We start from the raw sequence: 16,499 nt of genomic DNA, 5'->3' as shown, positions 1-16,499 counted from the left end.
TCAGGAAGGGATGAAAATGGTAGATATTAGTTGGTTTCTTCAAAACTCCATACTTTGTACATTTTTTAAAAAATTAATTAATTAATTTATTTTTGGCTGCGTTGGGTCTTCGTTGCTGCGCGCGGGCTTTCTCTAGTTGCAGTGAGCGGGGGCTACTCTTCGTTGCGGTGCACGGCCTTCTTATTGCAGTGGCTTCTCTTGTTGCAGAGCACGGGCTCTAGGTGCATGGGCTTCAGTAGTTGTGGCACGCAGGCTCAGTAGTTGTGGCTCACGGGTTTAGTTGTTCCGCGGCATGTGGGATCTTCCTGGACCAGGGCTCGAACCCGTGTCCCCTGCATTGGTAGGTGGATTCTTAACCACTGTGCCACCAGGGAAGTCTTAAAATTTTAATATTAAAATATTTGCACATTTCATTCTCACAAACGTCCCCACGAGGTCGCTTTTAACAGGCAAGAAAATCAGGGCACAGAGAAGTTAGGTAGCGCCCACAGTCATACAGCAGGTCAGTGTGGAGCGATTCTGACCTCACACACCGGTTCCAGAGCCCACACTCGGCACCCCTCAGCTCCGTGGCCCTGGGGGACCAGAGACTCAGTGGGGAAATGAAGGAATAGAGAGAGGCAGTGGGGTCTGGAGGAGCCGGGCAGGACACAGCGAGAGCGGCCAAGGGTAGGGGTAGGTGGGCTGGGCAGAAAGCCCTGGGGGTCTCCGACAGCAAGGGGTGGGGGTGGACAGCGGGAGAGTGGGCCCTGCTGCAGAATCACCCCTGCCTGGGCCTCACTGAGCAAAGCAGGGCTTGTCTGGGCCTTTCCGGAAGGCAGTTATCAGCCGCCTTGAGCCGTTCACTCCCTTCACAGCAGTAATCCAACTTCTTGGAAACCCTCCTAAGGAAATTCTCCCCTTCCTCCTCCTGGGGCTAAGCTACTAAGAGGGTGGCTTTGTCTCTCAGCCCGGGGACCACACACATTTCCTGAGAAAGGCGAGGCTGCTGGGTGTAAGGCGCTCCCCTCCCCCCAGCACCTGGTGGGAAGGGTGGATGGGAAGGGTAATGCGGTGGGGTATGGAAGGCGGAGGGCTGAGGGGCCCTGTGGGTGGCCAAGGCCAGGCCGGGGTTCCTTAACCTGTCTGAGTTCCTCTTGAGACCATTTTTGGGCTGAATTTTTTTCTGAATATTATTTAATGCAGTTTAATTCCCTGTCCATGTGGCACCCACAATCGATCGTGTGTGTGTGTGTGCGTGCGCGCGCGTGTGTGTGTGTGTGTGTGGTTTTTTTCATCGAGGTATATACAACCTACATACAGTAAAGTGTACAGCTTTGTGAATTTTTACACGTACGTACACATTTGTAAACCGAGACCCAGATCAAGATTCGAGCCCTGGCTACTCCAAGCGTGGTCCTTAGACCAGCGGCATCCACCTCTCCAGGGAGCTCTTGGAAATGCAGAACTGCAGGCCCCACCAGCATCTCGTGGGTCAGAGTCTGCTTCCACTGAACAAGACCCCAAGGGATCAATCAGGTCCTGGGTCTGGAAGCAGGCTCAGCCGTGCCTGGACCTCACTCTCCCACCAGGCCTTACTCTCTCACGACTGCTCAGAGAGCCTTTCCAACTGAGGGAAGGGAGTCACACAGCAGGTGACTAACGGGTCCAGGGCACCAGGTGCCCCGACCAGGCCTCTTGCCCTGGACATTGCTACTTTGCGTCTCTACTTACCCATCTGCAAATAGGCATAAAGATCTCTTCCCAACCACCTCCCACAGCCGTGGGAACCCTTGTAACACTGGGGGCTTGTGCCCCACTGGGCACTTTCTCAGGCATGTCTGTGCACCGCCTCACTTAAGCCAACAAGCTTAGAAGGCAGGAACTATTATTAATATCAACACCATATCGATACAAATATATCATCTCAATAACGGGCCATTTTACAGGGCAGAAAACCAAGGCTTGTGGAGGTTAGACAACTTTCCCGAGATCACTACAAAGCAGTGCAGCCAAGATTTGAACCCATTCTGTCTGAATCCAGAGCCCTAACTGATTTTAACCTGAGTCTCTCACACAGTGAGCAACATGGGATGTCCCTCCAGCAAGCTAGTTTAAGAAAGAAAGCTTCTTTCTTCTCTTTCTTCCTTTGGGAAAAAACAAAAACAAACCGAAAAACCCAACCACAAGAATAATGCATGCACATGATGTAAACAAAAATTCAAAGCATCCAAAGGCTTTGCAGGAGATGTAAACAAAAATTCAAAGCATCCAAAGGCTTTGCAGGAGAAAGTCGGCTTCCCTCCCACGCCATCCCCAGCCTCCCATTGCCCTCCCTGGAGGCAATCCCTGTGATCAGTTTCTCGTACCCCTTTTCAAAGATGCTCTGCGTGGACAGTACATGGAAATACATACTGTGTTTTCTCACTTATATTGTACAAATGGGGGCATACTCTATATCCAGACCTGCTCCTTGCTTTTACTGCCCTGCACTTCGTCTTCCTATCAGCCCATAAAACCTGGGTTATGGTATGGCTGTGCTGTAATTCACCTCGCTGCCTCCAGATTGCCCGGCACACGGGTCGTCTCCAGTCTTTTATGACCACAGCATTGCTGTGGCCAGGCCCCTTGCACTCCCATTCTTTCGAGCTCCAATGAGCATTTCTGTAAGATGCCAGCCAGAGGTGGAACGCCTAGCCCTGGGTGTGTGTGGTTTCAGGTTTGGCAGATACAAGGGGCATTTCTTATCTGCCAGCCTTGGACCGGGCTCAAGATGCCTGGAGCCTCTGGTGCCCAGATCCTGGGTGGGGGCTTATGGGAGGGGCCCAGGGTAGGGAAGGTCAGTGCTTTCCAAGAAACCAAAAATGGAACCAGAGAAAGGTGTTAGCAGCTCCTTGGGAGAGAGGGACCTGGCTATGCAGCTACTTCTCCAGAGATAAGGGTCTGGAGCTTCCCTTTCCCTGAACGTCTTGGGGGACAGCCCTGCCACACACCCACCCCACTCACATCCTTCGAGGCCTCTCAGACCTGAGCTTTGCCTTGGACCAGGGCCTGGAAGGCAGCGGAAGATTTTCTGTGTGTTCACTTCATCGACAGTCATACGGCAGCGACGCGCCAGGCTGCGTTGGTGCTAACCTCCCTGGGCCAGGCAGAGCCCCTCTTTTAGTTTCACAGCTATTTGTTGGGCGCTAGCTAGGCGCCAGTGTTTATTTCAAGTTCCAGTGACTGTGTAGACATTAGTTCACTTAATCCTTGAAAATATACCGTGAGGTAGGTATGGTTATTATGCCCATTTTGCAGATGAGAAAACAGAGGCCTGACAGGGTAAGAACCACATCGAGGTGACACAGCTAGTGAGGAGCAGAGACCATTTCCTCACCATTAAGCTGCGGGAAGTGGCTCTCACGGGTGGGTGAGCTCCAGCAGCCCCTGGGGGGCTTGTTAAAACATGTTGTGCTGCCCCCAATCCCCCAAGTTCCTGACTCCATAGGTATGAGTTGGTCATCAAGGCCCTCAGACCAGGGATTCCTCACGAAAGGTCTCATGTGCACCCACCCCCACCCCACGGCCTCTGGCCTGGGCTTCACCAGTGACCCCAACCCCAAATAAGGAGCCACTCAGGACACACCCACCAGAAGGTGCAAAATGAGAAAGAGACCGGGCGTGGTGAGGGAGGGCGGAGCCACTGCTTGCTGCTGGGGTGAAGTTGGTACAACACTGCAGACATCTGTTTGGCAGCATTGACTGAGGCTGGACGCAACCCCGCCATCCCACCTCTGAGTCTTTGCGAGACTCAGAGGAATGCAGCTGCGCGTTCACCAAAAGACAGACAAGAGTGCTCGGATCGGCGCTATTCGTAACAGCCCAGTTGGGGACGTAGAACTCATCGATAATAGAGCAGATAAATAAACTGTGGTCTATTCATACAACAGAATATTATACAGCAATGAGGATGAACTAATGTAACCACACACATCAACAGAGTGAGGAACACAGACCTAGCGTTCAGACAAAGAAGCCAGACACAAAAGAGGACGCGCTGCAGGCCTGCATTTACGAGGAACAGGGGAGGGACTCTGGTGACAGAGTCTGATGGCCAGGGACCTGTTGGGGGAGGGGCATCAGCTGTGCAGGGTGGGTGGGAGCTGCCGGGAGCTGCCCGTCCTCTGTCTCAGTCTGGTGGCCACCACACGGGCGTGCACACGGGCATGCGCACATGTAACATTCCATCAAAGTTCTGGGAACTCTGCTATTTACGTTTTCCCACAATAATTTATTTTACAATACAATAAAATTTATTTTAATTGTAGTAAAATACACATAAAACTTACCACCTTAACCATTTTTAAGCGTCCAGTGGTGGTAAGTAGGTTCATATTGTTGATAGCCAATCTCCGGATCTCCTTCCCCCTCACGAAACGGAAACTCTACACCTAGGAAGCAACCACGCCCCATCTCTCCACTCCCTCCGGCCCCTGGCAACCACCATTGCACTGTGTCTCTGTGTTATAACTACTCTAGGGGCACATACAAGTGGAATCATACAATAGCTGTCCTTTTGTGACTGGCTTCTTTCACTGAGCATAGTGGCCGTAAGGTTCATCCATGCTGTAAGATGTCAGAATTTCCTTCCTTTTTAAAGCTGAGTAATATTCCATTGTATGGATACACCACATTTTGTTTATCCATCCCCCCGTGATGGACACTTGGGTTGTTTCCACCTTTTGGCCATTGTGAACAATGCTGCTATGAACGTGTGTGCAAATGCACAATTTTGTTTTACCATTTCACACCCACAAATGACGAGGCATGGAGGCTGGCAGGACAGAGGTTCTAAGGCAGAGTTCTGGAGTCAGACTGGGTTGGAGACCCAGCCCAGGCACTGTCAAACTGTGTGACCTTGGGTCAGACACTTTCCCTCTCTGAGCTTCCATCCTTATGTCCTCATCTGTACGGGGTGAATAATGGAGAGCACTGAGCATATCAGCTACTGTTACTATTCTCACCATCATCACCCCCCCCAACACACACACACACAGCCTCTGCACTCAGCTCCCAGACCCCAGAAAGGGTTTTGATCTCCCTAGATCAGTCATTCTCACAGAGTGGGTCAGGGGCCAGGAGAACCCCCCGAGGAGTGCCAAAACAATTGAAAATCCAAAGGCTGCCTTCTTTTCCTGAAGGCCAGGACCTACCTGTTTTTCAGTAGGGGCGGGGGCCGTGGAGATGTGGAGGGAGGCTTCTTATTAGGAACGGAGTGAGTTATGGAGGGTCATTAAAAATGGGACAGTTTTAACTTTACTTTATTGCCCTCCAATCCTTTGTTACCACCAAGCTGATTTCTCTTCAGTTACAAGCTGCTCATGGTTGTGTCCTGTGTCCCCAGGGCCCAGGGGTCCTCGAGCCCCTGAGATCTCGGCATCGTGCAGTTTCTGGGCAGAGGGTCCTAGCGCTCGGCAGCTGGGCCCCCTCACGCACACAGCTGTCTTAAACCAGAGGGTTTAGTCCTCGCATGTGGAGGTGTATTAAGATCCACATTCCCGGCCCCATTTCTCTACAGCATGGGATGCGGGGCTGGGGTGGACCCCCAGAACCTGCTTTTTTTTTTTTTTTTTTTTTTTAAAGGGGAAGAGGAGGAAATAAGGAGATTTTTTTTTTTTGATTGATTGATTGCTATGTTGGGTCTTCGTTTCTGTGCGAGGGCTTTCTCTAGTTGTGGCAAGCGGGGGCCACTCTTGATCGCGGTGCGCGGGCCTCTCACTATCGTGGCTTCTCTTGTTGCGGAGCACAGGCTCCAGACGCGCAGGTTCAGTAGTTGTGGCTCACGGGCCTAGTTGCTCCGTGGCATGTGGGATCCTCCCAGACCAGGGCTCGAACCCGTGTCCCCTGCATTAGCAGGCAGATTCTCAACCACTGCGCCACGAGGAAAGCCCCAGAACCTGCATTTTAATAAAACTGCAGGAGAGGCCACAGTCCACGCTTGGAACTACCCGGCGCCCACCTCGTCCTGGCCTCCTCTGCCTCTGGGGGCCCGTGGGTACCGGGTCCTCTATGCTCACCTGCCCCAGCAGTATGGTTCTGGGCCAGGGCGAGAAGATTTTCTCTTCTAGAAAGTTTTAAAATAACAGCTCTATTGAGATACAACCCACAAACCATACACTTCACCCATTTAAAGTGGTTTTTAGTGCATTCACAGAGTTGTGCAACCATCACCACAATCAATTCCAGAACGTTCTCATCATCCCAAAAAGACACCCTGTACCCATTCACGGTCCCTCCCCATGTCCCCTCCCGCCAGCCCTAGTCAACCACTAGTCTGCTTTCTGCCTCTACGGATTCATATTTAAACATTTCCTATAAATGGAATCACACAAAATGTGGTCTTTTGTGTCTGGCTTCCTTCAAATAGCATGTTCTCAAGGTTGATCCGCGGTGTAGCATGTGTCAGCACTTCATTATTTTTTTTTTACATCTTTTTTTTTTTTTTCCAAAATGTGTAATTTTTAAGTGACTTAACAACTTTGCTCTTTTTTGTTTGTTTTTAATTTTTATTTATTTATTTATTTATGGCTGTGTTGGGTCTTCGTTTCTGTGTGAGGGCTTTCTCTAGTTGTGGCAAGCGGGGGCCCCTCTTCATCGCGGTGCACGGGCCTCTCACTATCGCAGCCTCTCTTGTTGCGGAGCACAGGCTCCAGATGCGCAGGCTCAGTAATTGTGGCTCACGGGCCCAGCTGCTCCACGGCATGTGGGATCTTCCCAGACCAGGGCTCGAACCCATGTCCCCTGCATTGGCAGGCAGACTCTCAACCACTGCGCCACCAGGGAAGCCCTTTTTTTTTACATCTTTATTGGCGTATAATTGCTTTACAATGTTGTGTCAGACTTCACTCATTTTTGATGTTATTTTATTTATTTTTTATACAGCAGGTTCTTATTAGTTATCCATTTTATACATGTTAGTGTATAGATGTCAATCCCAATCTCCCAATTCATCCCACCCCCTACCCCCCGCCACATCCAGATCTAGAGTCTGTCATACAGAGTGAAGGAAGTCAGAAAGAGAAAAACAAATATCGTATATTAACGCATATATGTGGAACCTAGAAACATGGTACTGATGAACTGGTTTGCAGGGCAGAAATAGAGGCACAGATAAAGAGATTTCATTCATTTTTATCGCCAAATGATATTCTGTCATACACCCAGGAGCTTTTTTTTTTTTTTTTTGATGGATTGATGACTGATTTTTTTGGGGGGGGTCTTCTTTGCTGTGTGCGGGCTTTCTTTAGTTGCGGCGAGCGGGGGCTACACTTTGTTGTGGTGCGTGGGCTTCTTATTGCTGTGGCTTCTTGTTGCGGAGCTCGGGCTCTAGGTGTGCAGGCTTCAGTAGTTGCAGCACGTGGGCTCAGTAGTTGTGGCTCATGGGCTCTAGAGCACAGGCTCAGTAGTTGTGGCTCATGGGCTCTAGAGCACAGGCTCAGTAGTTGTGGCGCATGGGCTTAGTTGCTCCGCGGCATGTGGGATCTTCCCGGACCAGGGATGGAACCTGTGTTCCCTGCATTGGCAGGCGGATTCTTAACCACTGTGCCACCAGGGAAGTCCCCACCCAGGAGCTTTTAAAACATACTGATGTGGCCGCCCCACCCCAGACTGATACAATTAGTTGGAGGGGAGGGGACAGGACAGGATTTGTAAAGCTCCCTGGACAGACCAGGAGAATCCCTGCTGTCACTCCTTCAAAACTCCAAACCGTAAAAAAAAAAGATAAAATCTTGCCACCTGTGATGAGGTGGATGGACCTTGAGGGTATTATGCTAAGTGAAATAAGTCAGACAGAGAGAGACAAATACCGCATGATTTCACTCATATGTGGAATAGAAAAAACAACAACAACAGAAATGCACACACAAAATAAATGAACAAATCAAACAAGAACAAACAATTCAATTCAGAGAACAGAGTGGTGGTTACCAGGGGGGTGGGCGGGGGAGCGAAATGGGTAAAGAGGATCAACTGGGATGGATAGAAACTAAATGTTTGGTGTTGAGCACACTATAGTGTATCCAAATTAGAAATATAATGTTGTACACATGAAACATATGTTATAAACCAATGTTACCGCAATAAAAAACAAATTAAAAAAAAAAGTTTCCAGGGCAGGTCTTATGAGCACCGTTTCACAGACTAGGAAATCGGGGCTCAGAGAGGGGATTGTGTCACCAGCCCAGGGTCCTGCAGACAGAACTGCTGAAGTGGATCTGACTTCCTCCCTCCACTTGTTCAACATTAATGAGGTGCCAGCTGTATGCCTGGCACCATGAGATTCAAATGATCCAATGACTGAGACATTCCTTCATGTTATTTAGTTATTTAGCCTGGCCTCTGTTTAACCACGAGTAGAATGAATGGAATGAGGATGGGAAGGCAGAGCGACTGCAAGGGCAGGTGATGGGTTCATCAGTGTTTTAAATCAAGTGGTGCTTCTCAGTCCTTGGGGAGTGCCCACCCCATGGAGAATCTGATGGACACAATGGGAAATGCTTTTATGGTGACCACATTTTTGCCTATAATTATAGGGGATTCTCCATCCTTTGAAGCCCACCGGTAAGAACGTAACCATACACTGAACACATTCTTCTCTGAGCATCTGTGATTCGCCAGGCGCTGGGGCTGCAGCCATGAGCTGGCCACATCCTTGCTCTCAAGGGGACTGAGATCTGACACAGGGCGGCAAACAAATAAGGAGGCGGGAGCGTCCAGGTGTGTGGACGACAGAGAATGAGAGCAGGCTGGGGAAGGCTCCCTGTGCCTGGGAGGGCAGGGCAGACCTGTGACATTCTGCTGAGATCTGATGACAAGAAGGGCATGCCAGGCAGAGGGAACAGCCCCGCAAAGGCCCTGAGGTGGGAACAGGATTGGAATTCCGGGAACTGAAAGGGGGCCATACGTAACGGGTAAGAAGGTGGGTAGGGGCCAGGGTTAGAGAGGTGCGCAGGGCAGGGGGAGAGGTCCCAGCTATTCAGTGGACAAATGTCTGTGTCTGGCTCTTTTCTAGGCAAGAGGATGGGGCAGTGAACAGGCCAGACTTGGCCGAGTCCTCTTGGAGCTGGGGGTGGACAGAGCCAGCGCTTTTACAAAACACATCTCAACAGCCGGGAGGGTGAGGGCCGGGGCACGGTGTCTAGGCAGGCAGGAGCAGAGGCCTGAGGCTGGGCAAACAAAGGCCCATTTGCAGGCAAAGTGTCACAGGAGGGACTTGCACAGACCTGAAGCTGGAATAGTGGTTGTTTCCCAAGCAGAGAATGAGACTAAAGGTGGTTTCAACAAAGTCCCGAGAGAAGGGGTCCCAGCTGCAGTCAAACCCACTGGCGTTTGCTAAGAGTTCTAAACTGGGCAAAACCGGAGCGCCCAAATGTTTTCTCTGAGCCGGAACATTTTATATATGGAAATAAATGTAGACATTCTTTTGAGCACCCACAATGTGCCTGGCACTGGGCTGTAGGCTGATATAACTACTATTCATATCCTGGTTGTTATTTTCAGACACTTACTGAGTCCTTTCAGCATTTACCTGCATCTCCCATGGAGTGGGTTGAACAGTGCCTCTAAAAAGATATGTCCCTGTCCTAACCCCCAAAACCTGTGAAGATGACCTTATTTGGAAATAGGTTCTTTGCAGATGTAATTAAAATAAGGCTCTCAAGTTTGGGATTGACTACTGTATTTAAAAAGGATAACCAACAAGGACCTACTGTATAGCACAGGGAACTCTGCTCAATGTTATGTGGCAGCCTGGATGGGAGGGGAGTTTGGGGGAGAATGGATACATGTATATGTATGGCTGAGTCCCTTCGCTGTGCACTTGAAACTATCACAACATTGTTAATTGGTTATACTCCAATATAAAATAAACAGTTTAAAAAAAACCATAAAATAAGGCTCTCAAGATGAGCTAATCCTGGACCAGGGTGAGCCCTAACTCCAGAGACAAGAAGGCCATGTGAAGATGCAGGCAGAGCTTGGAGTGACATATCTACAATCCGAGGAACACCAAAGCTTTCTGGTGGCCTCCAGAAGCGGGGAAAGAGGCCTGGGGATTCTCCCCCAGAGCCTCCAGGAGAAACCAGCCCTGCGGACACCTTGGTTTCAGACTTCTGGCCTCCAGAACTGTGGGAGAAGACATTTCTGTAGTTTGAAGCCACCCCGTCTGTGGTCACTTGTTACAGCAGCCCGAGGAAACTAACACAACATATATAATTTATTACGGGGTTCACATACACAGGGCTTTGTGCTGATCTTTTACATTGATATAGGAACGGAGGCCAAAAACTTTGGGGGAGGGCTTCCCTGGTGGCGCAGTGGTTGAGAATCTGCCTGCCAATGCAGAGGACACGGGTTCGAGCCCTGGTCTGGGAAGATCCCACATGCCACGGAGCAACTAGGCCCGTGAGCCACAGCTACTGAGCCTGCGCGTCTGGAGCCTATGCTCCGCAACAAGAGAGGCCACGACAGTGAGAGGCCCATGCACCGCGATGAAGAGTGGCCCCCACTTGCCGCAACTAGAGAAAGCCCTCGCACAGAAACAAAGACCCAACACAGCCAAAAATAAATAAATAAATAAATAAAAATTAAAAAAAAAAAAAAAACAAACTTTGGGGGACCCCTCGCTTAGCCTGTCTGATTTCGAATCTCCCCCTCACTCTGTAACCTTGGACAAGTTCTTGGGTTTCTCTGGCTTCAGTTGCCTCATCTGTCCAAAGAGATTAACCAATGGGTTAAATGAAATTCTGATATGAGGCTCATGCGGTGTGGACATGTAGTGGATCTCCATCACCAGCTGCTGGGAATTCTGTTGTCAGGGCTGCTGCCTTAGAGTCAGTGGTGGCTTCCGCTTCGGCAAGCCCTGTCTGGCCCCACGATCCCCCTCCCTTCAGGAAAGGGGCAGAAGGAGTAGGTTTCGGGGTGATGGGGTAAAGCCTCCAGGTGGGATTCTGCAGAGGGAACATTGTTCCCTGGAAAATTCTGGGCCAGGTTTTCAGTCCAGCAATGGAGGCCTCCCAAGAAGAGGTCAGGGGGGTGGTTTATGATCTGAGAAAGCCCAAGCAGGATGACCTCTCTGCTGGGCTCAGAAGGCACAGTCCCTGTGGCCAGGATACTTCTGGGGGCCCACTGAAATGTTCTGAGTGCTTTTAACATAGGAGGGAAAAACAGATGTGGTAATAATGAATATGTAATAATGACTCCAGCCTAGATTATAGTCACTTCATACAATGTGGTCATAAAATACAGCTTTATTTTTCCTTTTTTATGGAGGAGGTATTCATGGAAGCATCCCTGGACAAACGACCCCGGAGAGGGATGGAAGCTGAGGGGCAAGAGGGCTTGGCCGGCCCAAGTAAGAAGTTTCAGAACCCAGACCAGCAAGGGAGCAGAGAGGCCTGATCTGGAAAGCGGTGCCGGCCATGCCCGCACTCCCTGCCCTACTGGTCATCAGGCCACCATTGCGGGAGGGCCGCTGCTCCTGGAACAGCAAACCAAGTGCTCGCTGACCAGGTGCTGTGCCCAGGCTACATGGGGAAAATAATATTTAATCCTTCCCGTGACCCTGTGCGAGAGGACTGTTACTCCCATTGGGCAGATGGAGAAACTGAGGCCAAGAGAGTCCCTGCACATACCGCAGGCCCTTAATAAATGTCTGCTGAGTGTGAACTGGACGCACAGAAGGTCCTGCGCCCAAACTAGCACCACTGGTAAGGGTAGAGCTGGGATTTGAACCCAAGCATCCCTGCTCCAGACCCTCAGCTATAACCACCACCTTCTACTGCCTTCCGGTGCACATGCCAGCCCTGCTCTGGTGGTATTTCTAATCCTGTAAGGTTGATCTTACCAGCCCTGTTTCCAGGTGAGGAAACAGAGGCTCAGAGGGCTGAACACGCCTGTCCAATTTCCACTTGACTCCGTAAGTGGCTTCCTTCCCCTCCCTCTGCAGTGTCCTTTGGTCCAAAAGCCGGGGAGGGGCAAGTGGCAGTGCCCATCCAGGCGGCAGAGCGTTGGTGTTTACCTGGCGCCCTACCCGACCGGAGCAGGCTGACCCTTGCCCATTATCCCAGCAGGAAAACAAGGGAGGGGCTCCTGCCGGCCCTGGGGACAGGGGCAGGGCTGGCTGCTGCCCACCCCTGTTGTCCTGATAGCCAAAGGGCCACCATCTGAATTTCAGGGGCAGGTCTCCCCGGGCTGCGGGGCAAGAGAGAAGGGTCTGGGCAGGGGAGGCTCCCCCAGGGGAATGAAAAGAACCTCAGCCCCGAGTTCCCCCAGTTGGCTCTCACCTTGGATAAGTCAGTTCATCCCTCTGATCCACCTGTAAAATGGGGCCTTCCAAGAGGGGCTTCAGGGATGAGAGAGCCAGTGCGGGCCAGCCTCGGCTTCCTCATCTTTAGACTGGGGATAAGGACACCGACCCCGAGGGCTTCTCCTGGAGCGCAGACGTGGGAGGTGCCCAGCACAGCTGCCCTCATCGGATGATGCGTGTAGGCTCCTGCATTTTTTTTTTAATTAATTAATTAATTAATTAATTTTTGGCTGCGTTGGGTCTTCGTTGCTGCGAGCAGGCTTTTTCTAGTTGTGGCGAGCGGGGGCTACTCTTCTTTGTGGTGCGCAGGCTTCTCATTGCGGTGGCTTCTCTTGTTGCGGAGCACAGGCTCTAGGCACACGGGCTCCGAAGTTGTGGCAAGCGGGATCAGTAGTTGTGGCTCGCGGGCTCCGTAGTTGTGGCTCGCGGGCTCCAGAGCGCAGGCTCGGTAGTTGTGGCGCACGGGCTTAGTTGCTCCACGGCATGTGGGATCTTCCCGGACCAGGGCTCGAACCCATGTCCCCTGCATTGGCAGGCAGATTCTTAACCACTGAGCCACCAGGGAAGCCCAGACTCCTGCGTTTTAACAGATGTCCTTGAGGTTCTGACCCAAAGGATCTGGGGACAGCTATAAATAGTTCTCAAAGCACCTTTTTCTCTGGTCTTATTAGCTTTTTGTTGTTGTTGTTTTTTAAACCACAAAACTACCACCATATGTGCTGGATCATGTCACCCAGGACAAGGCAGCTGTGCTGAAGGGCCCATCATCTCCCTTCCTTTAATCCAACCTTCGGGGAAAAACAGGGGTAACAGTTTGGTGTTATACAAATTTCACACTTTTCTCTCTTCTCAGACAAACATATTTGGATATAATTTGGGTTCCCTTCTTCTAGGTTTTTTTTTTTTTTGGCCACGCTTGTGGGATTTTAGTTCCCCTTCCAGGAATCAAACCCGGGACCTCAGCAGCGATCACACGGAGTCCTAACTGCTGGACCGCCAAGGAATTCCCTAGTTTTTTTTTAAATTGAGGTATAGTTGATGTACCGTATTATATGTTACAGATGTACAACATAGTGATTCACAATTTTTAAAAGTTATACTCCATTTATAGTTGTTATAGATTATTGGCTATATTCCCCGTGTCGTACAGCATTTCCTTGTAGCTTATTTATACATAATAGTTTGTACCTCTTACTCCCCTACCCCGATGTTGCCCCTCCCCCCTTTCCTCTCCCCACTGGTAACCACTAGTTTGCTATCTACATCTGTGAGTCTGCTTCTTTTTTGTCATATTCACTAGTTTGTTGTATTTTTTAGATTGTACATGTAAGTGATATCATGGAGTATTTGTCTTTCTCTGTCTGACTTATTTCACTTAGCATAATGCCCTCCAAGTCCATCCTTGTTGCTGTAAACGGAAAAATTTCATTCTTTTTTATGGCTGATATTTTAAAAAATTTATTTAAAGAAACAGGGGCTCATAACCATTCATGTTTTCTGCATTCTTCTTTTGACAGCCCCTAGTGTCGACACACAGAGCACAGAGCAGGGGGCTTTGGGGAAACGGAGGCCCGCCTGGAGGGAGTCCCAGCGGAGGCACTGCAGCCTCGGAGGCGATCTGGGGACCAGGCGGCCCAGCAGGGGTACCTGGGCTCCCTGCAGTCCTCCCCGGGGAGCTGCTCACGTGCCGCCTCCCCTGCCCCGGGGGGGTGAGGGCCCACGACCAGCTGCACAGCCCGGCCAACCGCAGACCAGGCGGGAAAGTGAAAATAAACGCTGGCTGGCATCCGAGTTTCTGTTTCCTGTCACACAAATGCCTTATCGTCCCCTGGGCCATGTGTGCAGTGGGGTCACCTGGGCTGCTTTTGATTTTCTTAAGGAATAACATTTACATAACGTGTGTATGAACTATATCAAAAAATTGTCGGTGCCCAGCTCGACAGTTTTATATATTCGCCACTCAAATCAAAATCAAGGTCATTCCCAGCCTCCCAGCGGGTTTCTTTATACCCTTTCCCACCCACCCCCCAGCAGAGGTAACCACTGCTCTGCCTTCTAGAAATATCAGTTAGCTGTGCCTGTTTTTGAACTGTGTACAAAGCAAGCAGTCACACGGTACGAGTCTTTCTTTTCTGGTTTCTTTCACCCAGCGTGACATGGGTGAGGGTCATGTGTGATGTCGCATGATGGGCAATCTGCTCCGTTTCATTGCTGAGACACGTCCTACTGCACGGATATACCTCAGTTTGTTTATCCAATCTCCTGTTGATGGATATTTGGGATGTTTCCAGTCTGGGGCTGTTAGGAACAAAGTTGCTGTGGACATTTGTGTACAAGTCTTTGCGTGGACACAGGCTTTCTTTCCTCTTGGGTAAATACCTAGGAATGGGACTGCTGGGTCATAAGGTAGGTGTATGTTTAACTTTATAAGAGACTGCCAAATGGTTTTCCTCGCTGGCTGCTCAGAGCTGTTTCTAGACCTCAGAGGCCCCGCTCCACATCACAGCAAACCTACAAAATGACCCATGAGCCACATTAAACATGTTTTTTTTTTTGGAGTAAAAATAGTTTTTTTCAGGGGCTTTTCTAATTTTGCTTTTTTAAATAATTTGGCCTGAGTAACTCAGTTGGGTCTGCTGGAGTTTCTCAGCAATCACGTTTGGGCAGTCTGACAAGGGAGATAACCGAACACCCAAATTGTTTTTCATTTAGAGTTAAGGTTTTTATGAATAATACATTTAGAACCCACGAATGTCCTTCCCTTTCTCATTGGATTTGTGAACTCCTTTGCACCCCTCAAAACCCCACTCAAAGGTCCACACCTCCATGAAGGCTTCTGGTTATAGGCAATGGCAGCCTCTCCTCCCCCACCCCACCCCAAGTGCAAAGCCTGATGTGTGACCCCGATGGCACACTCCCTTGGAGGACAGCACTGGGCACTATCACAGTTAGTGCACCGAGGGGCGTGTATCTGGAGTCCAGGGAGTGCCTCACGCCTTCCTGGATGCCTGGCACATGTTTGTTGATCTGATTTTTCCAGAATTCTCTGTATGTCAGGTGCCCTTACCCAGAACTGCAGGGTCCGGTGGCAGAGGAGCTCGTACCACCTTGAACATGTATGTAAAATACTAAGTGCTGGCTGGGCAAAGACCATGTTTTCTTCCGATTCTCTGAGAAGCCGTCTGTGACCCCCAAAGGATTGAGGGGGAGAATCTTTGATGGCCCTGGAAGGAGTGTTCCCTGGGAGAGGGCACTGGTGACTTGTAACCATGGGGAACGAAGGAAGGGACAGAGAGGGTTCATTCAATGAGCATTTAGAACACACCATCGCCCCTGCACTGGGCCCTGGGGATGTGGCAGGAACAAGACAGACAAGGTCTAGGGGTAGACAGTAAGCAAAGAAAGATGACTTTAGATGTGAAAGATGTGACAAAGAGGAGGAGGAGGAGGAACGTCAGACAGGGAGGTCAGGGAGGAACCCTCTGAAGAGCCAAAGACCTGTATGACAAGAAGCGGCCAGCCAGGCAAAGCTACGTGCCGGAGTGTCCCAGACTAGGGGACAGCCAGGGCAACGGTCCTAAGGCTGGAACACCTTGCTGTGTTGGAAGGCTAGCCAGGTGGCCCTCGGGATCCCGGGTGTCTGCAGCATGCAGAGTGGCGGAGGTGAAGATGGGTGTGTGCAGGGGAGGGGAGTGGGTTTGTCTCAGGCCAGCTCTGGGGGCCCATGGGACTTGGGGCTGCGGGGATTCCAGGCATGGTGACAGCCTGGTGCCTCTAAGTACAATCAGGACGACCCAGGTACACCTTTGGGTGGGTGGCAGATTAGACAAGGGACAAGTGACTTGTCCAAGGGCCCTTGGCGCCCTGTGCCATGCTCCCTCACTGCACCCCAGCCTGCTGGTCCTCTAGCACGTCCTGACTCCCCAAACTCTCTCCCTCCTCAGGGCTGTTCCACTGCCCCGAACACCCTTCCCTGCGCTCCTCCCAGCCAACGCCTACCTGCCCTGTCGGGTCTCAGCTTAAAGACCATTTATCAGAGACGCCACCCAGACTGCACCCCCAACTTAAACTAGGTCCTCCCTTCAATCTCCCTCTTACAAGCTTGACCTTTTCCTTTGTGGCGTTTAACACAACTGGCAATTTACTTTATGTGTGTATTTGTGTAAGTCTT

Source organism: Balaenoptera borealis (genome assembly GCF_965194805.1).
Source record: "Balaenoptera borealis genome assembly, chromosome: 16".
NCBI classification, from domain to species: Eukaryota; Metazoa; Chordata; class Mammalia; order Artiodactyla; family Balaenopteridae; genus Balaenoptera; species Balaenoptera borealis.
The sequence above is the reverse complement of the archived record's forward strand: the minus strand, read 5'-3'. Positions refer to the sequence as shown.